This window comes from Oryctolagus cuniculus, chromosome 9, assembly GCF_051225735.1.
Source record: "Oryctolagus cuniculus isolate XC-2025 breed Fujian yellow rabbit chromosome 9, ASM5122573v1, whole genome shotgun sequence".
Classification (NCBI taxonomy): domain Eukaryota; kingdom Metazoa; phylum Chordata; class Mammalia; order Lagomorpha; family Leporidae; genus Oryctolagus; species Oryctolagus cuniculus.
Window position 1 is genome coordinate 119,514,605 of NC_142875.1, and position 26,125 is coordinate 119,540,729.

Here is a 26,125-nt window from a genome sequence, read left to right on the forward strand (position 1 = left end):
CCCCACTTTTTTTTTTCACATGACTGTTGAATGTGACTTTTAAATGTTTAAAAAATATTTGGAATACATTTTGTTTTGTCTAGGGTTGGCACCTAGATGCTGCTCATCAGTGAATTTTTTCCTAAGTTTTGTCATATATTAGTTCATATAGAAATAGTCACTCTGAATGTTGAGTGATGATCTCATGAGATGTGAAACCACGCATTTAAAAGCAAGGATGAATTTTGGGGTGGGAAATCTTCCTGATACACACTCATCCATGTAAGCAGTGCATGTTTACCACTGTTTTTTCAAAAATTCACTTGTAGTGGACTATCTCAACTGAAGTTTTCACTAAGACAAACAGATATGGGGTATCGCAATGAGGCAGAACGAAATCGAGGTGCCCAAAACTAATTAGTTCATTTACAGTCTCCTTGACCACAAGGAAACAAATAAGAAAAATGAGTAGAGAATGATTTCTGGAGGGGATTCTGAAGAGAAGACTTTAAATAGAGCTCTCCCAAAGGTGAAGAGCTGGAAGAAGTGTTCTCCTCACCCGCACAATGTGAGAGGGGATTTCTGGAGGCCAGCTGATGTCCTTAGCGCACGTCTTCAGCAGTTTCAGAGACAAAGTGGGCAAACGTTACAATACACTTGAGAAATCTGAAGGGCGAGTGGCTGGACCAAGGGGTACTGTTTGGGAAGGACTATCTCTACACTCCCATTCGTGTGCTTGTTTTATTTTTTTGAAAGGCAGAGAGACAGAGTTCCTATCTGTTGATTTACTCTCCAAACACCCACAACAGTCAGGGCTGCGCCAGGTGGAATCCAGGAGCCAGGAGTTCAATCCAGGTCACCCACCTGGGATTCAGGAACCCAAGTTCTTGAGGCATCATCTGCTGCTTTCCCAAATGGGCATCATCAGGAAGCCTGAATCAGGAACCCAGCTGGGACTTGAACCCAGACACTGACAGGGGAGGTGGCCATCTCAAGTAGTGTCTCAACGGCTGCACCAAACACTCATCTTCCTTGTGCCTATTTCATCTTGTTGTCTTTTTCACTTTATTTCTCTTGAGTTGCACTCCTACCCAGAAATTGGGGCAGGACTGTCCCATGGATATATGGTATCTCTGAGATTAGCCACCCTAATGTCTTGAGCCAGACTCACTTTAACATTCCTGTTATACATTTCTTTTCAGTCTTCTATGTTTCTGTTGCAGAAAAGGAAGACTGGAAACTCTGAAAAGAACTGTTTAGCCTTTTGGGTATTTTCATACAACATTAAAATGAGAAAGCTAAAGCCCTTGGCAAACTGCGCATCACCATAAAATTATAAGACATTCATATTGTTCGGTGATTATTTATTATACATACTTACCACATTGCAAAGATCCCTTCTCAAAATATAATTTAGGAATGTGTAACCATATTTAGGCCAGGTTCCATTTGGTTGCAGTTTTCCTGTATTTATTCTCTAGTCATGACCTCATTAGTCTAAACTTGGCCAGCAAAGTGAAAAGCATTTTAAAAAAATAAATTTACTTAAAAGATTTTCCACATCAGGATCCAAGATGGCTGAAGAGGGTATGGCCACACTAATGTGAGCTGCTCTGGGATATGAAGAGAGCAAGGGAAGAATTCCATTTTCAAGGATCTGATTGACCTATGGAAATTTTCAATAAAGAAATGAAAAAAAAAAAAACAATGAAAACCCTGTGGGATAAGAGGAGACAAGACAGAGACACCACTGCAGCCAGCCACACAGCACAACCAGCTGCCCTACTGCTCACAGTTGTAGCTGAGAGGAAGTTCCATAGACACCCACTGACGTCAGCCTGGAGAGTGACTGGGGACTGAGGGATTGCCCAGGTAGGAACAAGGGAGCCAGCTTGCTTCCTTCCCCTCCCCAAGCCTGTAAAGCACCACACTTGGCAGCACAAAGTTGCACAGCACAGCTCTGTTCTATCAGCATCACACAGAGTCTGGGCAGTGTGTGGTACAGAGGGCAGATCCCCTGCATCCAGCAGCTGTGGGAGCCTTGGGGCATTAGCCCCAGAGCTACACTCATACACTGTGTGTGAGCAAGCGGGATTCACCTTAGCTGCTGTGAGCGAACACCAGAAGCAGCCCATAAAAAAAATCCACTCTCACTTTGGGAGATCTGGGTGATGACCCCGCTATGCCCTGCAGCACCATGACTGACAATTCTTTATAACTTTCTTAGTGCCACTGGAATCCACCCATAGTGGATACAATAACTTGTATTGGATACAATAACATAGTGGATACAATATCTTGTATTCCACCCTCTCTGAACTCACACCTTCCCGAGTAAAATCTCCTGTATACCTTATAGTCACCCTGTAGGACTAGAACAGGGACCAGTTGGTATTATAGGGCTATTGGTATCCTAAGCCAGAGCAACAGTAATACTCTCCTAGCAGGACCTGAGGAAGGGTCCGTCTGTATCACACAGTCCTAGAACCAAAGCAGTTGGTGCCACAAATACCCACAGAACTTGGGCTTGCCTTTAGGACAAAGGGCAGCCACCTCTGTCCCCCTTACCACCAAGAACACAGTCCTGGCTATCACTTTCACCAGAGAGACTGACAGAACTCTCAGCAGATCAAAGATACACACCCAAGGAAACCCTTATTCATCACAAAACCACACTTCTATCCCTATGTACTGCAGCCAACTAGTCCACTGTGTCACTTATTGACACAGCTGACTTATTAAGACAAAAGAGATCACTCAAGAGACTGTACTCCTGAGTACAGTCAAGATTCACCTAGAACCAAAGGCAAAGCAACCAGCCAAATGATACCTGGCATTCCTGCTAAACCATAAACTCTTTGACAATAAAACCTACCCATAAAGAAGGAATGAATACAACAGATGGTCAGATATCAATGTAGAGATGTGGGATCCTCCAGAATTAGATCCTGAACTGAAGGACATGTAGGAAATCACAGATACAGATTTCAAAGTAATTTGATTTTAAGGAAACTCAACAAGATGCAAGTGGACAGATGAAAGAAATGAGGAAACCAATGAGTGGCATGAATGGAAATATTACTAATCAAATAGGACTCATTAAGAAAGATTAAATAGGGGCCAGCACTGTGGCATAGTGGTTAAAGCAGCCACCTGCAGCGCCAGCATCCCATATGGGCAACGGATTGAGTCCTGGCTTCTCCACTTCTCTGCCATGGCCTGGGAAAGCAGTAGAAGATGGTTCAAGTCCTTTGGCCTCTGCATCTACGTGGGAGACCTGGAAAAAGCTCCAGCTGCTGCAGCCAATTAGGGAGTGAACCAGCAGATGGAAGACCTCACTCTGACTCTCCTTCTCTCTCCGTATAACTCTAACGTTTAAATAAATAAATAAATCGTTTTAAAACAATCAAATAGAGATTCTGGAGATGAAATCATGAATCAGTGAGCTAAAAAAAAAAAAAATGATTGAGGGCTTTAATAGCAGAACAGACCAAGAGGAAGAAAGAATTTCTGACCTCAAGGACAAGAATTTTGAAACAGCCTAATCAGATAAAAATAAAAAGGATTAAAAACAATGAAGAAAACCTATGCCAACTATGGGATACCATTAGATAACCAAATATTCATTCGATAGGCATTCCTGGGAAATAAAAGAAAAAAGGCATTGAAAACCTGCTAAATGAAGTAATTGTTGCAAATTTCCTAGGTCTTGAGAGACACATGGGTATCCAAATACAAGAAGCTCAAAGAACCCCAAGCAGACTCAACCAAAAAATATCTTCTCCAATGCATATTGTCATCAAATTATCAAAAGTTAATGACAAGGATATGCTCCTGAAGACACCAAGAGAAAAGTGACAAGCCACATATAAAGGAAAACCAGCTAGATTAACATCAGACTTCTCTGCCAAAGCCCTACAGGACAGGAGAGAGTGGGATGATATATTCGAAGTCTTAAAAGAAAAAAAATTCCAACCAAGAATATTAAATCCAGTGAAACTATCCTTTAAAAGTGAAGAAAAAAAATAATTATCTTCCAGATAAGCAGAAACAGAATTCACCACCACCAAATCAGCCTCATAAGAAATTCTGAAAGGCATCCTGCATTCAAGGTAAGCATCAGGAAAATACATGACAGCAAGTTCACTAGCACAGCAAATAGCATCATTATCCAATCAACAAAATGGCAGGTCTACTAACTTTGAATGTGAATGGATTAAACTCACCAAAGGCTTAAGCTGGCTGAATGGATTAAAAAAAAATCAGGACCCCACTACATGCTGCCTGCAACTCACTTCACAGAAATACACACAAACTGAAAGTGAAGGGTTGGAGAAAATGTATACCAGGCAAATGGAAACCAAAAGCAAACAAGCATAGCTATCTTGATATCAGATAAAACAGAGTTTAAGTAAAAAACTGTAAAAAGAGATAAAGAAAATTATATTTTGAAAACAGGCTCAATTCAGCAAGAAGACATCATAAACATATATGCACCCAAAACAAGACCACCCAGATGTATTCAGAAAATACTATTAGGCCTAAAGGAAAGTTAGACTCCAATACAATAATAGTAGGTGACTTCAACACCCTGCTCTCACCAATGGACAGGTCATTCAGACCCCAAAAGAAAAATAAATAAAATACATTATACTAGAAATACACTATGGAGCAAATCGACCTAACAGACATTTACAGGACACTCCATCCAACAACTACGAAATACACATTTTTGTGATCAGCACATGGAACATTTTCTAGGATAAAGCACTTATTAGGCCACAAATCAATTTCCGAAAATTTAAAAACACTGAAATCACACCATGCATCTTCTCAGAGAATAAAGGAATAAAACAAGAAATCAACAAGAACACTCACAAATACTTGGAATTAAACAACATGCTACAATCAATGAAGTCATTGAAGCAATTAAAAAGGAAATCAAAAACTTTCTGGAAATAAATGAAAATGCAACATCTCAAAATCTGTGTGATACAGCAAAAGCAGTGTTAAGAGGGAAGCCTACAGCATTAAGTGCTTATAGTAAAAAAGGAGAAATCCTTCAAATTAAAGATCTAATTATACAGCCTGAAGACTTAGAACAAGAACTAACCAAATCCAGAATCAACAGGAGGCAAGAAATAATAAAGATGAGAGCAGACATAATGAAATTGAAACTAAAAAAAATATACAAAAGATTAAAACAAGAAGTTGGCTTTTTTGAAAAGATAACAAGAGTTCCAAGATGGCAGAGTAGGGAGCAAGCTTCCTTCTCTAGCCTAGGAGAAAACAGTTTTAAAAAATGGAGATAATGTAGTCTCAGGGAAGAGTTAGGGAAAAAAATGTCAGAGGAAACTCTACTGAAATTAGAGGGACATGGTAGACCTATGTGGAGGGCGTGGGCACCCATGGCTCGGGACTCAAACAGCTGAGAGCCTATGCACCAGCACTGGAAAGTGAGGTGAGACCAGACTGCAGCAGCCCAAGCCACTGTCAAAAAAGCAGCAGGAACAGCCTAGAGGGAACGAGGCTTGAAGCCCCATGGGAAAAAGTGTACCAGCCAAACTAGAGGAGGAAAAAAAAAAGAATAGGACAGACACATTTCTCTCTCTCCAATCACTTCACAAAGGTGTACTGTGACAAGCCAATAGAGCGGGTGCCATTTGGGACATATGTACACCTGTGCCAGCTCATGTTTGCACTCGGCAGTCAGCCAAGTGGAGAATCCTGACTCTGGTGGGGAGAAATACCAGGGGGCTAGGACTTGTGACTGAGTGAAGCTTCTGAACCAGAACTATGAAAAAAATTGAGGGCGTGTGGAAGGGATCATAGTGTGGCTGGGGCTCTGAGCAGACTCAGTAGACTCCACAAGCTCGGGGTTACCTGGTGAGAGAAACTGCCGTGGAATCTGAACTTACACTGAGGACTGAACAGGTCCTTGGTGTGGACCTTGGGGCAGAGCAGACGAATGTTATACCCAGTGGGACCAGTGCTCAGGGACTGGATCCATTGAGGAGAAGAGCTCAGCTGAGCAGAATATACCTCCCTTCTGATTAAAAAAGAGAAAGATTTACCATGCCAAACCTGGATCTGTCATGTTAGGCATACTGGAGAGTCACTGAAAGCAGACATTCCACATAGCTATAGTGTCATAGTACAACAATAAAAGCTGCCACAGGAGAAAGAGAGGAGGAGAGGAGGAGAGGAGAAGAGGAGGAGGAGAGGAGAAGAGGAGGAGAGGAGGAGGAGGGGAGAAAAGGAGGAGGAGAGGAGGAGGAGGAGAAGGAAGAGGAGGAAGAGGAACAAGAAGCAGCCAACATGTACCTCCACAAATACCAAACAAATACACCAATCCAAGAAACAAGGATAAGGAAGACAACATGATGCTCCCAAAAGAAGCAACACTTCAATACTAGATTGCTAAGACGATGAGATAGAAGAAACCCAAGAAATGGAACTCAAAAAATTGATCAGATTACACAGAAGCAATCAAAGGTAAATGCATGAACTACTGAAATCCATGCAGGACATGAAAGAAAATTTCTCCCATGAAATTGAGATCTTAAAGAGGAATCAAAATGTCAAAGAATTCTACAGAACATGAAATTGAAATGTTAAAGATAAATCAAAATGAAATGAAGAATTCAATAGAAAAAAATTTTAAAAATGCAGTGGAGAGCTTTAAAAACAGAATAGGTGAGGGAGAAGAGAATATAAGACTTACAAGACAGAGCACAGGAAAGTATATAGATGATTAAGAATGTGTTGCACACAGAAACATGGTCAACATTATGAAAGAAGGTAAAGGAAGAAAATCAGTAATGATCAAAGGAAATTCAAGTATAAATTAGGAATATCTTTGGGAAAATGGCAGGGCAAAGTCATTACTTATCAATAGTCACATTGAGTGTAAATGGTCTCAACTCCCAGTTAAAAGACACAGACTGGCTGAATGGATTTAAAAACAAAACTCATCTATTTCCTGCCTACAAGAAACACATCTCACCAACAAAGATGCATGCTGACTGAAAGTTAAAGAATGGAAAAAGATATTCCATGCCAACAGAAACCAAAAAAAAGAGCTGGTGTAGCCATCTTAAAACAAAATAGACTTCAACACAGAAACTGAAAAAAGAGACACACAAGGGCACTATATAATGATTAAGGGATCAATTCAACAGGAAGATGTAACTATTGTAAATGTATATGCACCTAATTACAGGGCATTTGGATATTTAAAAGAAATGTTAAGGGATTTAAAGGGAGACTTAGACTCCAATACAATAGTATTGGGGGACTTCAATATTCCACTTTCAGCATGGACAGATCACCAGACAGAAAATCCACAAGGAAACAGCAAACTTAATTGACACTATAGATCAAATGACCCTAACAGATATCTGCAGAACTTCCATTCTACAGTTGTAGAACTCTTTTCAGCAGTGCATGGAACTTTATATAGGATTGATCAATTCCTGGAGCAAGGAGAGTCTATTCAACAAATGGTGCTGGGAAAACTGGATTTCCTCATGCAGAAGTATGAAGCAAGACCCCTAGCTTACACCTTACACAAAAAACTACTCAGTATGGATTAAAGAACTAAATCTACTACCCAACACCATCAAATTATTAGAGAACATCAGAGAAACCCTGAAAGATTTTGGCATAGGCAAAGACTTCTTGGAAAAGACCCCAGAGGCACAGGCAGACAAAGCCAAAGTCAACAACTGGGATCACATCAAACTGAGAAGTTTCTGTAGAGCAAAACAGTCAGGAAAGTGAAGAGGCAACCGACAGAATGGGAGAAATTATTTGCAAACTATGCAACTGATGAAGGATTAATAACCAGAATCTACAAAGAGATCAAGAAAGTCCACAACAATGAAACAAACAACCCAGTTAAGAGATGGCTCAAGGACTTAAACAGACATTTTTCAAAAGAGAAAATCCAAATGGATTTCAGACACATGAAAAAAAATGTTCAGGATCACTAGCCACCAGGGAAATGCAAATCAAAACCGCAATGAGGTTTCACCCCACCCCATTTAGAATGGTTTTCATACAGAAATCAACAAACAAAGATGCTGGTGAGGATGTGGGGGAAAAGGCACAGTAATCCACTGTTGGTTGAAATACAAACTGGCAAAGCCACTATCAAAGAAGTTTGGAAATACCTCAGAAATATGAATATAGCCCTACCATACGACCAAGCCATCCTACTCTTCAGAATTTACCCAAGGGAAATTAAATAGGCAAATAAAAGAACTATCTGCACCTTCATGTTTATTACACCTCAATTCACAATAGCTAAGACATGGAATCAACCTAAATGCCCATCAACAGAAGACTGGATAAACAAATTATGGGATATGTACTCTGTGGAATACTACACAGCAATAAAAAAGAAATCCCATAATTTGGGATTTGGAGGAATCTGGAAAACATCATACTGAGTGAAATAAGCCAGTCCCAAAGGGACAAACACCATATGTTCTCCCTGATCTGTGAAAAGTAACTAAGCACCTAAAAGGAAACCCGTAGAAGCCAAACTGACACTATGGGAAGCAATGACTTGATCAGCCTTTGTCCTGACTATTGAGGAACAGCTTACTATGTTATTCTTTTTAGTATTTTCTTTTTCTACTTAATACTATTGGATGAACTCTTTAATTAACACAGAAGTATTCTTAAGTGTTTAAATCCAATTGAAAATTGATCCCTGTAAAAAATAAGAGTGAAAATAAGAGAGGGAGGAGATACACAGTTCAGCACATACTCCTAGAACCTTACACCTAAGGGTAAAGCTAAAAACTTGCCATGGGACAACAATCCCATTAAGTTGGCAGGTACTAATGCCATTGTTCTAGTTAAAGTGATTATTTTAAGTGCATAACTGATCATAAATATAGGAATAAATGTCAAAAGTATCACATAAATAAGACCTAGTGTCTGCTAATAACAATACAAAGAATTAAAAAAGGAGAGAATGATCCAACATGGGATGCAGATCACACAGCAGACTCATGGAATGACAAGTGCTCTAAACAGCACTCTGGCCTCAGAATCAGCCCTTCAGTCATTCAGATCTGTCTAAAAAGCCCATGAGAGCATTTCAGGAATGGAAAGCCAAGACACTGCAGCAATTAAATGGCCTACAGGAAAGATCCTTGTGAGTGAGATCCCAGTGGAATGAAGGGGCCATCAATGAAGGAGGTACCTTTCTATGAAGGGAAGAGAGAACTTGCACTTTGACTATGGCCTTGTCTAAATAAGGTTGGAGCTTGTGGACCCCAAATGTGTCCATAGCCTTGACAGCTCATGACAAAAGTCTCGGGTGATCACCGACGTCATAAGTAAGAGTGTCAATTGTTAAAACAACAACAGGAGTCACTGTGCACTTGCTCCCCATGGAGAACCTCTGTCTTTAATGAGTTGTACTGTGAGAATTAATGGTAAAACTTGTCTTCAAACAGTACTTTATACTTTGTGTCTGTGTGGGTACAAGCTGTTGAAAACTTAGTACAGAGTTGATCTTCTATATGAAAAGATAATTAAAAAATCAATCTTAGTGAAGAATGATATGGGGGAGGGAGTAGGAGGTGGGACAGGAATGGGAGTAGGAGGTGGGACGGGAATGGAAGTAGGAAGGCGGGTATGGGGGGAGGAACCACTATATTCCAAAAGCTGTCGCTATGAAATTTATATTTATTAATAAAAGCTTTCTTTAAAAAAAGATAAACAAAATTGATAAACCTCTAGCAAGACAAAGAAAATAAAGGAAAAATTCAGAATTAGAGATGAAAAAATGAGATTACAACTGACACCATGGAAATACAAAGGATCATAAAAAACTACTATGAAGAACTGTATGCTAATGGAAAACTTTGAAGAAATAAATAAATCCCTGGATTCATATAACCTATCAAGATTATATCAAGAAGATATAGACAATGTACACAGATCCATAAAAAGCAATGGGACTGAAGCAGTAATCCAAAGTCTTCCATCAAGTAAAGTTTGGGAACTGATGGCTTTACTACTGAATTCTACAAAACATTCAAAGAGGAAGTAACTGCAGTACTCTTCAAACTATTCTAAAATATTGAACAGGATTGAATTCTGCCAAACTTTTAATGAGGCCAGCAATTCTTCAATGCCAAAACCAAAGACACAACATAAAAAAAAAAACTACAGGCCTATATCCTTTATGAACACAGATGCAAAAATCAACAAAATACTATCAAATCAAATCCAAAAGATCAGCAAGATCATACATCACAATCAAGTTGGATTTACCCCAGAAATACAAGACTGGTTCAACAATTGCAAATCAATAAATGTCAAAATCACATCAATAGAATGAAGAAGAAAAACCTTATGGTCAACTCAATAAATGCAGAGAAAGCATTTGATAAGATTCAACACCCTTTCATGATTTAAAAAAAAAAAAAGCCCTCCACAAATTAGGTATACAAGGTACATTCCTCAAAATTATAAGGTTATATGACACAAACTAATAGCCAATATCAAACTGGATGGGGCAAAACTGAAAGCACTTCCCTCAGTTCTGTAATAAGAAAATGATGTCCACCTTTGCCACTTTTTTTCAATTAAGTATTCAAAGTTTTAGCAACAGCAATTAGGGAAGAGAAAGAAATAAAGGACATCAAAACTGGAAAGAGGAAGTCAAATTATCCATGTTAGCAGATGACATGATGTTGTACATGTAAAAACCTAAATACTCCACTAAAAAGCTGTTAGAATTGATAAACCAATTCATTAAAGTTGCAGATTACAAAATAAACATTAAAAAGTATCTTTTTTGTATACTAATGAAGAATTTATAGAAAGAGAAAGCAAGAAAGAAATCCCATTCACAATAGTCACCAAAAAATCAAATGTTTAGGAATAAATTTAACCAAAGAAGGTAAAGATCTCTGCAACAAAAATTACCAAGCATTGATCAAAGAAATCAGACACAAAAAATGGAAATATTCCTTGCTCATAGATTTGAAGAATCCATATAATCAAAATGTCTACATAACCTATAGCAATTTACAGATTTGATGCAATCTCCATCAAAATACCAATGGCATTCTTCAAAGAGTTGGAAAAAAACAATCCTAAAACTCATATGGAATCAAAAAAGTCCCCAAATAGTCAAAGCAGTCCTGAGCAAGACAAACCAAGCTGGAGGCATCACAATACCTCATTTCAAAGGATGCTACAAAACTGTAGTAATTAAAACAGCTTGGTACCTGCATAAAAACTAACCCATAGAGAAATGGATCAGAATAGAGTCCAGAAATTAATCCACATACATACCAAAAACTTATTTTTTACCAGGCAAAGTCCTCAAGTAATACAGTGGAATATGGATAATCTTTTCAACAAATGGTGCTGGCAAAGCTTAAATTTAAGACCTGAAACTATGAAGTTGCTGGAAGAAAATGGAGAGGAAACACTCCAAGACATTGGTGTAAAGGACAACTTTTCAGACAAGACTCCCAAAGCACAGGCAATAAAAGCAAGACTAAACAAATGGGACTATATCAAACTCAGAAGCTTTTGCACAGCAAAGGAAATGATCAATAGCATGAAGCAACACCCAACAGAATGGGAAAAATATTTGCAAACCACGTATCCAACAAAGGATTAGTATCCCAAATATATAAGCAACTTAAAAACTCAAACAATCCAGTTGAGAAATGAGCAAAGGACCTCAAAAGACAGTTCTCAAAAGAAGAGATGCAAATGGCCAACAAATTTATGAAACAATGTTCAACATCACTAGCCTTCAGGGAAATGCAAATCAATACCACAATGAGGTAACACCTCACCACTGTCAGAATTGCTATAGAATACTATACAGCAGTCAAAAACAATGAAATCCGGTCATTTGCAACAAAATGGAGGAATCTGGAAAACATCATGCTGAGTGAATTAAGCCACTCCCAAAGGGACAAATATCATATGTTCTCCCTGATCAGTGACAACTAACTGATCACCAAAAAGGAAACCTGTTGAAGTGAAAGGGAAACTATGAGAAACAGTGACTTGATCAGCTCTTGTCCTGATTGTTGATGTACAATATAATACTTTATCCCTTTTAGTATTTTTTTTGTTCTAGTTAATACTATTGGTTGAACTCTGTAATCAACACACATTTATTCTTAGGTATTGAAATTTAACTGAAAAGTGATCCCTGTTAAATATAAGAGTGGGAATAAGAGAGGGAGGAGATGTACAATTTGGGACATGCTCAATTGGACTTGCCCCAAATGGTGGAGTTAGAAATGTGCCAGGGGATTCCAATTCAATCCCATCAAGGTGGCATGTACCAATACCATCTCACTAGTCCAAGTGATCAATTTCTGTTCACAATTGATCATAATGATAGGACTAAGAGTCAAAGGGATCACACAAACAAGAATAGTGTCTGCAAATACTAACTGATAGAATAAAAAAGGGAGAGAACGATCCAACATGGGAAGCAGGATTCACAGCAGACTCATAGACTGGCAGATGTCCTCAACAGCACTGTGGCCTCAGAATCAGCCCTTAGGGCATTCGGATCTGGCTGAAGAGCCCATGAGAGTATTTTAGGCATGGAAAGTCAAGACACTCTGACAAAAAAAAAAAAAAAAACCAACAACAACAACAACAACAAACCCTAAATGAAAGATCTCCATGAGTGAGATTGCAGTAGAAAGAATGGGCCATCAAAGGAGGAGGTACCTTTCTCTGAAGGGAGGAGAGAACTTGAGAACTTCCACTTTGACTCTGACCTTGTCTAAATATCAAAGTCAGCAAACTCAAGAGGCTTCCATAGCCTTGGCAACTCATGACTAGAGCCTAGGGAGATTTCTGATGCCATAAACAAGAGTGTCAAATTGTTAAGTCAACAACAGGAGTCACTGTGTACTTACTTCTCATGTGGGATCTGTCCTTAATGTGTTGTCCAATGTGAAGTAATGCTATAACTAGTACTGAAATAGTATTTTACACTGTGTGTTTCTGTGTGGGTGCAAACTGATGAAATTTTTACTTAATATATACTAAATCGGGCCGGCGCCGTGGCTCACTAGGATAATCCTCCACCTTGCGGCGCCGGCACACCGGGTTCTAGTCCCAGTCAGGGCGCCGGATTCTGTCCCGGTTGCCCCTCTTCCAGGCCAGCTCTCTGCTGTGGCCCGGGAGTGCAGTGGAGGATGGCCCGAGTACTTGGGCCCTGCACCCCATGGGAGACCAGGATAAGTACCTGGCTCCTGCCATCCTGCCATCGGATCAGTGCAGTGCGCCAGCCACAGCGCGCCGGCCACGGCGGCCATTGGAGGGTAAACCAATGGCAAAGAAAGACCTTTCTCTCTGTCTCTCTCTCTCACTGTCCACTCTGCCTCTCAAAAAAAAAAAAAATATATATATATATATACATATACTAAATCGATCTTCTATATATAAAGATAATTGCAAATGAATCTTGATGTGAATGGAATGGGAGAGGGAGTGGGAGATGGGAGGGAAGCTATGGAGGTGGGGAGCCATTGTAATCCATAAACTGTACTTTGGAAAATTATATTTACTAAATAAAAGTTTTTTTTTTTTTTTAAAAAAAAAGACTGGCTAAAACCTAAAACAGTAAGAAATGCTGATGAGGATGTGGACAAAGGGGAACACTTATACGCTATTGGTAGGAATGAAGATTAGCGAAGCCTGTGTGGAAAATAGTGTGGAGGTTTGTTAAAAACCTAGAAATAGGGGCCAGCGCCATGGTGCACTAGGTTAATCCTCCGCCTGTGGCGCCAGCATCCCGTATGGGCGCCCAGTTGTAGTCCCGGTTGCTCCTCTTCCAGTCTAGCTCTCTGCTGTGGCCCAGAAGGGCAGTGGAGGATGGCCCAGGTGTTTGGGCCCCTTCACCCACATGGGAGACAGGAAGAAGTACCTGGCTCCTGGCTTTGGATTGGCGCAGTGTACCGGCCGTAGCGGCCATTACGGGGGTGAACCAACAGAAGAAGACTTTTCTCTCTGTCTCTCTCACTGTCTAACTCTATCTGTCAAATAAATTAAAAAAAAAAACCTAGAAATAGACTTACCATATGATCCAGACATCTCACTACTGCGTATATACCCAAAAGACTTGAGCACAATCTATCAAAGAGATACCTGTACCACCAAGTTTATAGCAGCACTGTTCACTATAGCCAAACCAACCAAGGTGTCCACCATCAGATGAATGGATAAAGAAAATGTGGTACATACACACACTGCAATATTATTCAGCTGTTAAAAGAATGAACATCTACCATTTGCAGCAAAATGGATGCAATTGAGGCTATCATATTTAGTCAAATAATCTGGACCCAGAAAGACGAAAACAGCATGTTATCCTTACATAGGGATGGGAGCTAAAATTAAAAAAAAAAAAAAAGAGAGAGAGAGAGAAAAGAAATTAATGTGTGTGTAAGTTTTGCTGCAAATTCAGTTTTGTAAAACTTTGTTTTGAGGTTGGCATTGTAGCGCTGTGGGTTAAGCTGCAGCCTGCAATGCTGGCATCCCATATGGGCATGGAGCTGAGTCTCAGCTGTTCCACTTCTGATCCAGCTTCCAACTAATCTGCCTGGGAAAGCAGTGGAAGATGGCCCAGGTGCTTAGGCCCTGCACCCACATGGGAGACCTGGACAGAGCTCCTGGATCCTGGCTTTGATCTGGCCCAGTTCCAGGTGTTGCAGCCATTTGGAGAGTGAACTGGCAGATGGAAGATCTCTGTCTATCCCTCCCTCTCTAACCCTCACAAATAAATATTTAATAACTTTGTTTTATAAGTTTGTCAAATCAATTGAGAATATTCTATTACAATAGTTCTAATGATCTGCAATGACTTTACTGTATATGAGTGAAACAGTCATTTTTCCCATTAAATTATTTAGAACCATGATCTATAATCCCACTAAACTAGGGTCTTGTTGCTTTTTACCTGTTAAACTTCTTATTTGGTGAAGTATTAAACCTTTTTACTGTAATTTCATTTTGAAATATGTTATCTCATTAACAAAACAAAAAAGAAAAGGATAAGGCAAGATGGTGGGAGAGAAGAAGCAGAGGGAGGGAGGGAGGAGAGAATATCATTATGTTCTTAGGATTGTATCTTCAAATCACACTAAACCCATTAAACATTGATCAAAAATTAAAAAAAATTTTTTAAAAACATTTTCTACAAATCTCCTCTTTTCATTCTTCCCCATATTTTTTGTTTCTATGAAATAGCACCAAGGAAAACACTTTAAGTAACTATATTAAAGTCCTAAACAGCACTCTGGCCTCAGAATCAGCCCTTAAGGCATGCAGATCCGGCTGAAAAGCCCATGAGAGTATTTCAGGCATGGAAAGCCAAGACACTCTGGGGGAAAAAAAAAAAACCTAAATGAAAGATCTCCGCGAGTGAGATCCCAGTGGAAAGAACCGGTCATCAAAGAAGGAGGTACCTTTCTCTGAAGGGAGGAGAGAACTTCCACTTTGACCATGGCCTTGTCTAAATATGATCAGAGTCGGTGAACTCAGGGGGCTTCCATAGCCTTGGCAGCTCATGACAAGAGCCTAGGGTGATTCCTGAGGCCATAAACAAGAGTGTCAATTGGTTAAGTCAACAACAGGAGTCACTGTGCACTTACTCCTCATGTAGGATCTCTGTCCTTAGTGTGCTGTACACTGAGATTTAATGCTATAACTAAAACTCAAACAGTATTTTTCACTTTATGTTTCTGTGTGGGAGCAAACTGTTGAAATCTTTAGTTAATGTATGCTAAACGGATCTTCTGTATATAAAGAGAATTGAAAATGAATCTTGATGTGAATGGAAGGGGAGAGGGAGTGGGAAAGGGGAGGGTTGCAGGTGGGAGGGAAGTTATGGTGGGGGGAAGCCATTGTAATCCATAAGCTGTACTTTGGAAATTTATATTCATTAAATAAAAATTAAAAAAATAAAGTAGTTGTTCCAAACACACACACACACACAAAGACAAATATGAAGTTAAATTGAGTGGAGTGTCTGTTCAAAACACAGCAAGTGGTACAACAGACAAATCCACATGTAAAAATTGACCTATTAATTATAAAAGCCGATATCTCATACCTTGCCTCATTGGAAAACAGAAGTAATTACAATAAAAACACTTAGCCAAAGGACAGGAAGTTATACAACATTTTGTGTGTCAAATGTGTACTCTGTTCCAGAGTTCACTATTTAGGTTTGTAGCTGATGTCACATAAAAGAACCCAGTTCAGAGGAGGGAATTTAGCTTAGCAGGTAACACATCAGTAGGGATGCCCATGTCCCATATCAGAGTGCCTGAGTTTGATACCTGGTTCTAGCTCTGACTCCAGTTTCCTGTGAGGCAATGGTGATGACTCAAGTGATGGAGTTTGTGCTACCCATATGAGTGACTTAGATTCAGTTCTCAGCTGCAGACTTTGACACTTGGCATTATGGGAATTTGAGGAGTGAATCAGCAGACAGGATGCCTACTCCCCATCTCTCTGCCTCTCAGAAAAATAAATAAATCTTAGAAACATCATTTTGGGACAGACTTGCAACTAACTACAGTTATTTCTGGTACAATACCATAAGCTCATTCTTGGAAAAGATCCGCTTCAAATGTTGTAACCACTCTGAACATTGTCTTTTTTTTAACTTTTATTTAATGAATATAAATTTCCAAAGTACGACTTATGGATTACAATGGCTTCCCCCCCATACCGTCCCTCCCACCCACAACCCTCCCCTTTCCCACTCCCTCTCCCCTTCCATTCACATCAAGATTCATTTTCGATTCTCTTAATATACAGAAGATCAGCTTAGTATACATTAAGTAAGGATTTCAACAGTTTGCTCCCACACAGAAACATAAAGTGAAAAATAATAGATGATTTTTTTAAATGATGATGAAATCAGATCAGACCTATTGTCATGTTTAATCCCAGTGAGAGTCAAGTTGGGAATTGATAATTTCTTTTTTTTTTTTTTTACAGAAGATCAGTTTAGTATGCATTAACTAAAGATTTCAACAGTTTGCACCCCCATAGAAACACAAAGTGAAATATATTGTTTGAGTACTCGTTATAGCATTAAATTTCAATGTACAGCACATTAAGGACAGAGATCCTACATGAGGAGTAAGTGCACAGTGACTCCTGTTGTTGACTTTACCAATTGACACTCCTGTCTATGGCATCAGTAATCTCCCTATGCACCAGTCATGAGTTTCCAAGGCTATGGAAGCCCTCTGAGTTCTCCGATTCTTATCTTGTTTAGACAAGGTCATAGTCAAAGTGGAGGTTCTCTCCTCCCTTCAGAGAAAGGTACCTCCTTCTTTGAAGACCTGTTCTTTCCACTGGGATCTCACTCACAGAGATCTTTTTTCCAGAGTGTCTTGGCTTTCCATGCCTGAAATACTCTCATGGGCTTTTCAGCCAGATCCAAATGCCTTTAGGGCTGATTCTGAGGCCAGAGTGCTATTTAGGACATCTGCCATTCTATGAGTCTGCTGAGTATCTCGCTTCCCATGTTGGATCACTCTCCCCTTTATTTATTCTATCGGTTAGTGTTAGCAGGTACCAGACTTGTTTATGTGCTCCCTTTGACTCTTAGTCCTTTCATTATGATCAATTGTGAACTGAAATTGATCACTTGGAATAGTGAGATGGCATTGGTACATGCCACCTTGATGAGATTGAATTGGAATCCCCTGGTATGTTTCTAACTCTACCATTTGGGGCAAGTCAGCTTGAGCATGTCCCAAATTATACATCTCTTCCCTCTCTTATTCCCACTCTTATGTTTAACAGGGATCACATTTCAGTTAATTTTCAACACTTAAGAATAACTGTGTGATAATTACAGAATTAAAACAGTCATATTAAGTAGAACAGACAAAAAAATACTAAGAGGGATAATGTATTAAGTTGTTCATTAACAGTCAGGGCTATGCTGATCAAGTCACTGTTTCTCATATTGTCCATTTCACTTCAGGAGGTTTCCTTTTTGGTTGAACATTGTCTTTCCCTTTACTTCAAGTTAGAATGAAGAGTTTTGATATTCCACTCCCAGCAGTAGTTTTCACTGAAGCACTTATCTGAAAACAGTCTTACACTTTCTAATAGTAATCAGCAACACTCTAGATTCTCCAGAAATACTACCAAGACGGACTTAGCTGAAATATGTATTAAGCCAAGAGCCACTGTCTCAAATGGGTTTAAATGCATTTTTGCTATTAGACAATTACATATTTTTTCTTGAAAACAATGTCTCTAGTTTAAATCAATATCAAAATAAATCAAGAGCTCAAGATAACATCAGTCCTATTTGTTTGGGTCCTGGTGTTATATGGATCACAAGCAGTGGCATTGTAACAGATTCTAAACCACCCTAAAAGCAATGCACAATGCCCCTCACAAGGTAAGACCATCTTTGAATAGTCCACCAAGAGCAACCAGGCCATCGGGATTAGTGTTCCTGCAAGTAAAGCACTGGCACTTTTTGAAATCAGCTAAGATGTAACCGATTTGTCCTGGAGCTCCTCTCATAAAGGGCTTTTACTCTTTCTGGTTGCTGTTTTCCAAATTTGCTTTGATTAATTTCCTAACATCTTTGAGGTACTCCTTCCAGATGTCTTTCGAGAAGGTTTCCTACATGTGATGATGCGTGGCAAAATTGCAATCAGAGATTACTGTGACTTTCAGCTATTGCCCCATGGACTATCTTTCCCTCTACCTCCAGGCACAAGCCAATGGCAATTGCCTAGATGTTGTAAATACTGGAAAATATCCCAGTATCATATGTGGTCCAGGAAGATCATCAGGATGGCCGGGCTGGAGGGCGGTAAAGGAGGCCATCTCTCAGCAGCAGCCCAGAGTGTACCACGAAGGAGCACAGTGCAGCCAGAAAGGCACTGGCGAAAGGGCAAAGTTTGCAAGCAGATTTAACAGGGCATGAAATGTGTTTACAATTACAAGAGGAAAGCATAATGGTTCATTCATTTAATACATGTTGGTGGTAAGTTTTTCTTATAAAGGACAAGAAAAACTTAAAGGATATAGAACCATAAATCCATGCAGCCCATGAAAAACACGAAATGGGACATATGTCACAGGATCAAGGAGGAGTATGCTTAATTGTCTTGCATATCAAGTCTAAGCATCTATCTTTCTATTGAATGAGGCATCAGTTTCTACCTCAGCCCCAAACTGGAAGGGTGAAAAATATTCAGCTCAAAGGAAACCAACACTTGGTCCAATTTCATATTCGTTGTGTAAGGCTGAATTGGGACTCAAACCCACAGCAGTCTAAATCCAAAACTGGGTCTCTTTTCTCAGTACCAACTTGATTGTCTATGTGAGAAACAATTAAGAACAAGGGTTTCAGGGCAGAAGGATTCACGTTGCGTAGAACATTCCAACACAGACCTGGGGGGAATGAGGACAGTATGGGCTATCTTTTTGTCCTTGTCTGCTTTTTGTTGCCTCAACTAAAAAACCTGAGAGGAGCTTCTTTAGTAAATCAAAGGTTTATTTCAGCTTACAGCTGGAGGTTACAGGATCAAGTGTCCCCGCAGTGTGGTGTCTAATGTACAGGTATGTGCAGAGGCACAATCACTTGTGAGCCAGGAAGGAGAGAGAATGTAGGCTAAAAGTGAACTCCAATAATAGTCAACCTCTTTTGTGAATCACCTGCTGAGGACATGCCACCCATGACCTAAAGACCTCCTATTGGCCCCACCTCCTAGCACTCAGAATTAGATCAAATTTCCACCCTTCATTCATCAACCAGTGACATTAAAAATCAGAATTTAAACAGCTGCATAAGTTTTGGGGAGACAAATCTTCTCAACCGATAACATCCTTTCTGCTGGACTCACTAAGAAGTAGATGCCATGGTCAGTTAAGAGTGCAAAAGGTTTACTGGGAGCAACATCCCGAAAGGAAAGAGGAAGGAGGACTGGGAGCAGTCAAACTATGACATAGACCTGACCAAGTTTCTGCCAAGCGGGCAGCGAGCTCCAGAGCAAAGACTGCCCACAGTCAAGCCCTTGCTATGGCCCCTTGTAGCATCGTTCTGCTCAGTCACTGGCTGCAGGGTCATGCTAAGAAGAGCTTGACTTCCGTTCAAAAGCTGAGAAAAGAGTGCGTGTTTGGCTTAGCAGTTACGATGTAGGCATCCTACATCAGAGTACTTGGGTTTGATTCCTGGCTCGGGCTCCTGACCCTAGCTTCCCACCAGTTCAGACCCTGGAAGACAGCAGTGATGCCTTAAATAATTGGGTTCACCCATGGGAAGTATCTGTACTGAGTTCCTGGCTCTGGCCAGAACCACGGGCATTTGGGAAGTAAACAAGCAGATGAGATAGCTCCTTCTCTCCTTCCCTCTCTCCCATTTCCTCGCCCCATCTCTCAAATCTTATACGTGTGTGTGTGTGTGTGTGTGTGAACACATTTTTTCTTTTGTACCAAAGTTAATTTATTTTTAAAACTCTATTTGCCATGAACTTTTTCTAGCAAGCTGTATATAACCAACATCTCCTGAGTCACAGTATTTTTGATTTTAAAAAGATTACAAAAACAATTTTTGAAGAGAATACATCTGCAATCCTACTTACTCCTCAATAAATATTCTGCAGAAGTTCTTCCCAAATAAATTAAATTATATCCAGCAGGTATTTCACATGAGTTCTAATAGCATTCTGTTGATTTCCATGGGGGAACCTATACTGTAAATTCCCTTATCTTGTGGTCTACATCACCATGACAATGCGTGTAATTGTACCCAACTTAAGGGTGTCATTTATACCGCTGTGCCCATTAAAAGTGTCACTGCCTACATGCAGTCATAAAGGTGATGCCAAGTAGCCCAAGACCAAGGGCTCTGCTTTCTAGTCAGGGGCTCTGATGTAAACACCAAGAAAAGAAGGCACTGAAACCAGCACTCTACCATCACACATATCAACAATGAGCTACTGTCAATGCTGCCAATATTCTGTCCCTGTATCACTGACACCATTTTTCCCAGAAGGATTCAGTGTCTCATAAAGGCTGGAGAATAACAACTTGCTGTGACTTTGCTGACTTTCAAAGTACAACTTCCTTACTCTCAGACTGAGGCTGGCTAGACTGCTCAGTAACCTGAGTGACAAATGCAAATGCTCTCTCTTCTGCAATAACACATTGGATTTGAAAAACTTCTGTCCTGTGTTTTTCTCTTTCCGTAGAGCAAGTTCTTTCGTGGTAGAAAAACAGAGCCTTTCCATTCTGACCCCAGCCTTGATCTTCTCAATTTATGCAGCTATTCTAAAACTTAGGATGGTCAAGACTCATAAGCGCAGGCTGAGACACCTGCTACCTTTACTTCAGGGTTTGTTTCAATTATTATGCTAAGTGAAGTAAGTCACAAAAAGTCAAGTGCGACATGCTTTTACTCATAAGTAAAATATATATGTACACATATGTATGTATGTTTGTGTATACACAAACATATGTATACAGGAACACACATATATACAATCAGTATGAATCTGAAGAAGTAATAATGAGAGGCTGGAAGGGTGAGCAGATAGGGAAGATCTGATAATGGGAATCTAAACACTGTAGGCAAAGGCAATGGGTTCAGGCGTCTGAAGATCAATATATTAACCATGGTCTATGATCAAAGAAATGGAAGAGCTAATTCCAATACAATACATAGGTATTTCATGTTCATGTGAAGATTTAAAAATAACCACTTCCTCCAATTCCTAGGGATTGGGAAATTATTATCAGAAAGAAATTGAAAAAGCTGATCACTTTTATAGCACAATTGCTTAACTTCCCCTACAAAAACCTGAATGTAACTACTACCTAAAGGATGAACAGTTATTCCCAAAAAAATCTTGCTCTGTCTTCAACAATAGTTACAGAATTCATCCTGAAAGAATGGTGGGTCCCATAACCTACTATTGATGCAAGATTTTTGCTCAAATTAGGCATAATCAGCATATTACAGTCCTTAGAAATACTCTTGAGGTTTCTAACTATTTGATTCTATTATGGGAACAGTCACACTAATAGTGTTTTTAGTTCAACTACTTGTATTTAAGCCAAGACACTCTGGCAAAAGATCTCTGCGAGTGAGATCCCAGTGGAAAGAACAGGTCATCAAAGAAGGAGGTACCTTTCTCTGAAGGGAGGAGAGAACCTCCACTTTGACTATGACCTTGTCTAAACAAGATAAGAGTCGGAGAACTCAGAGGGCTTCCATAGCCTTGGAAACTCATGACTGGAGCATAGGGAGATTACTGATGCCATAGACAGGAGTGTCAATTGGTAAAGTCAACAACAGGAGTCACTGTGCACTTACTCCTCATGTAGGATCTCTATCCTTAATGTGCTGTACATTGAGATTTAATGCTATAACGAGTACTCAAACAATATATTTCACTTTGTGTTTCTATGGGGGTGCAAACTGTTGAAATCCTTACTTAATGCATACTAAACTGATCCTCTGTAAAAAAAAAAAATTATCAATTCCCAACTTGACTCTCACTGGGATTAAACATGACAATAGGTCTGATCTGATTTCATCATCATTTAAAAAAAATCATCTATTATTTTCCACTTTATGTTTCTGTGTGGGAGCAAACTGTTGAAATCCATACTTAATGTGTACTAAGCTGATCTTCTGTATATTAAGATAATCGAAAATGAATCTTGATGTGAATGGAAGGGGAGAGGGAGTGGGAAAGGGGAGGGTTGTGGGTGGGAGGGACGGTATGGGGGGGAAGCCATTGTAATCCATAAGTCGTACTTTGGAAATTTATATGCATTAAATAAAAGTTTAAAAAAAATAAATAAATAAATAATAAAAAAAAAAGAATGACAAAATCATGCTTCCTATTTTGGAACTGTAGCTTGAAGAGTTCACTAGCAATCCTGCTGGTAGCATGTGAATCACCTGTTCAAAGTTTTACTTGCTGGGAATGGAAGATCTCTTTCTGGTTTTCCCTCTCTGTGAATCTGCCTTGCAAGCACATGAATCAATCTTTTTTAAGAAAATGCTCCATTGCTGGGACCCTACATTTCTCATACAGCTGTATGTGGGCTGTTAACAAACTGGACAAGTTAATTTTCACTAGCTGTTTGGAAGGGTAGAATTATGTCAACACTTCATGCTAGCCTTACAGGATAAAAAAAATCAGAATTCTGGTCACTTATTCAGTAGATGGAAATTTCCAGTTTCTTTGGGATAAAATGAAAACTGAGCAAAGCAGCATTTCAGCATTTCCTTCGACTATTTTAGGAATCATTTATTATTTTCTAGGAAAAAAAGCAAAGAGCTTCCCTACTAACTCTCGTGCTAGTGAAGGGAAGCACATCTGTGGGCCAGAGAGCACAGATTGGTTCACCTCCTCTTCTGCTGGTGGTGCTGATGTGTGCTTCCTGCTTAGCCTTCTTGAGGATATCCACTTCTCTCCACTCCACTTCCCAGAACTCTTTGATCTGCCCGCGCTCTCTGTACCCTCTCCCCAGCTTTCCTCCATCACTGACCTCCACAGCCACACCATCTAGGTTTCATAAGATTGCCAGTGTCCAAACTCAGAGGAGAAGGACAGGAATGTCACTGTAACTTTGAACCTGAACTCCTTCCCACCAAAACAAACAAAACCACCTCATCGGAAAGAGGGGAGAGACAGGAGATCCAACATGGAAGGATTAAGTTAGCAGAAAACCAAAGGATTAATACGAAGAGAACTTACACAGACATAGCCAAATCTCTCATCAGACCAATGTGAAAACCTCTAGGGTTGGGGCTGGCACTGTGGAGCAGCGGGTTAAGCCCTGGCCTGCAGCACCGGCATTGCATATGGGCACCGGTTTGAGTCCTGGCTGCTCTACTTCCGATCCTGCTCCCTGCTAATGTGCCTGGTAAAGCAGCAAAGGATGGCCAAGTCCTTGAGCCCCTGCACCCACATGCAGCTCCTGTCTCCTGGCTTTGGATCAGCACAGTTCTGGCCATTGCAGCTATTTGCTGAGTGAACCAGCAGATGGAAACACCTCTCTCTCTCTCTCCCTCTCCATCTCTGTTTTTCTCTGTAACTCTCAAATAACTAAATAAGATCTAAAAAAAAAAAAAAAGAAAGAAAAGAAAAATGTAGGGTCACTCCCTGAGCTTTTTCTAACAGAGAGGGAGCTCATTGTTTTGGTGTTAATGGCATTGAACACTTTTGGTTATAGTGACTGTCACTAAATATAGCAAAACCATGGGAGTGCCAATGACATCAACTATCATTTAAATGTCAGGTAAATTGAACAATGGATCACATGAAGTTCAGAATTCGCACTTAATTCAATGAATAGTTAACTCCACACATATTTCTTCAACTTCTACCATTGCAAAGCTGAGCATCACTGAAACATTTAGTTCAACAACAGCACTAAGACAAAAGGACTGATATAAGCTAAGCAGAGACTATAAGAGAATTAAAGCCAGAATAAATTCGATTTAAAAATATTTCTGGGAGGATCTGAAAAGGAGAGGTAGAAAAGATAGGAGGTAAAAAAGGTTCGATCAAAATTGAGAACTTTTTAAAATTTATTTTCATATCCATCCACTGGTTCACTCCCCAAATGCCTACAACAGTCTGAATTGGGCCAGACCAAAGACAGGAACCCAGAACTCGTTCCAGATACCCCACATGGGTGGCAGGGACCCAACAACTTAAAGTCCTTACCTGCTGCCTCATGAGGTATGAGTTAGCAAGAAGCTGGGTCAGAAGCAGAGTCAGAATTAGAACTATGCTCTGATATGGAACGTGTGAGCCCCAAGCAATGTCTGAACCTGTGTCCACCCAAAATTGCAAACTATTTTAAAGAGATTTGCTTATTTATTTAAAAAGCAGAGTTACAGAGAGAGAGAGAGAGAGAGAGAGAGAGAGAAGCAGAGAGAGGGATCTTCCTTCTACTGGTTCACTTGCCAGATGGAGCCAGGAACGCTACCCAGGTCACCTGGGTGGCAGAAGTTAAAGCACTTGGGCCATCTCCCCCTGCTTTCCCAGGCACATTAGCAAGGAGCACCCGGGACTTGAACCAGTGCTCATATAGGACGCTGGCATCCAGGTGGCAGCTTAACCTGCTACACCACAATGCAGGCCCCTGAGGAAACATTAAGTACAGGATAAAGACATCATTTCATTAGGCTGTAGGGCGAGAGATGAAGATTCCTATGGGGGTGGGCATTTGGCATAGTGGTTAGGACACTCACATCCCATCTTAGAGTGCCTGGGTTTGAGTCTGAGCTCTGCTCCAGTTTCCGGCATCCTGCTAAATGCACATCCTGGGGGCCAGTGGTGATGACTCAAGCAGCTGAGTTCCTGCCACTCACAAGGGAAACCAGGTTTGAGCTGGGGTGGAAGATCTTGATCTCTACCTATGTGTGTCTCTGTCTCTCTACTTATCAAATATATATTTTTAAATGAAAGAAAGGAAAAAATTGACTCAGCAACCCAGGACCTTACCTGCAATCTCACTTTGACTTGTAACTTGGTTAACAGTAAGTTGTCTTTTGTTTTTTGTTTTTTGTTTTTGACAGGCAGAGTGGACAGTGAGAGAGAGAGAGAGAAAGGTCTTCCTTTTCCATTGGTTCACCCTCCAATGGCTGCCGCGGCCAGCGCACCGTGGCCGGCACACCGCGCTGATCTGATGGCAGGAGCCAGGTACTTATCCTGGTCTCCCATGGGGTGCAGGACCCAAGCACTTGGGCATCCTCCACTGCACTCCCTGGCCACAGCAGAGAACTGGCCTGGAAGAGGGGCAACCGGGACAGATCCGGCGCCCCGACCGGGACTAGAACCCGGTGTGCCGGCGCCGCAAGGCGGAGGATTAGCCTAGTGAGCCGCGGCGCCGGCCAACAGTAAGTTTTAAGTGGGAAACTAGCCTGCATTTTTCAGTTGACATAAAAACCAACATGGTATCAGAATCCCCCTGGCAAATTCAAATGCAAAATCATACCAGGGAGGCATGGTGGCAGATAATGTCAATGTCAAGTCCATTACCCAGATCTCCTGGGGCCATTTTTAGGGGACAAGGTGCAGGGTTCCCTCCTTGATGTGCTTTCCAATCCAACAAC

At 40.4% G+C, this 26,125-nt stretch overlaps 1 long non-coding RNA gene across 3 annotated transcripts in view; it reads left to right on the forward strand.

Moving 5' to 3' along the window:
• Positions 1-26,125, forward strand: part of LOC138843880 (uncharacterized) — a 57,302-nt gene that overhangs the window by 18,945 nt on the left and 12,232 nt on the right. The window contains exon 4 of one of the 3 annotated variants that reach the window (XR_016213553.1): positions 1,203-14,799. The exons of the other annotated variants lie outside the window; for them this stretch is intronic. This is a non-coding gene — a long non-coding RNA (uncharacterized LOC138843880). Of the gene's footprint in view, positions 1-1,202; positions 14,800-26,125 lie in introns of those variants that run through there. 3 annotated transcript variants of the gene reach the window in all.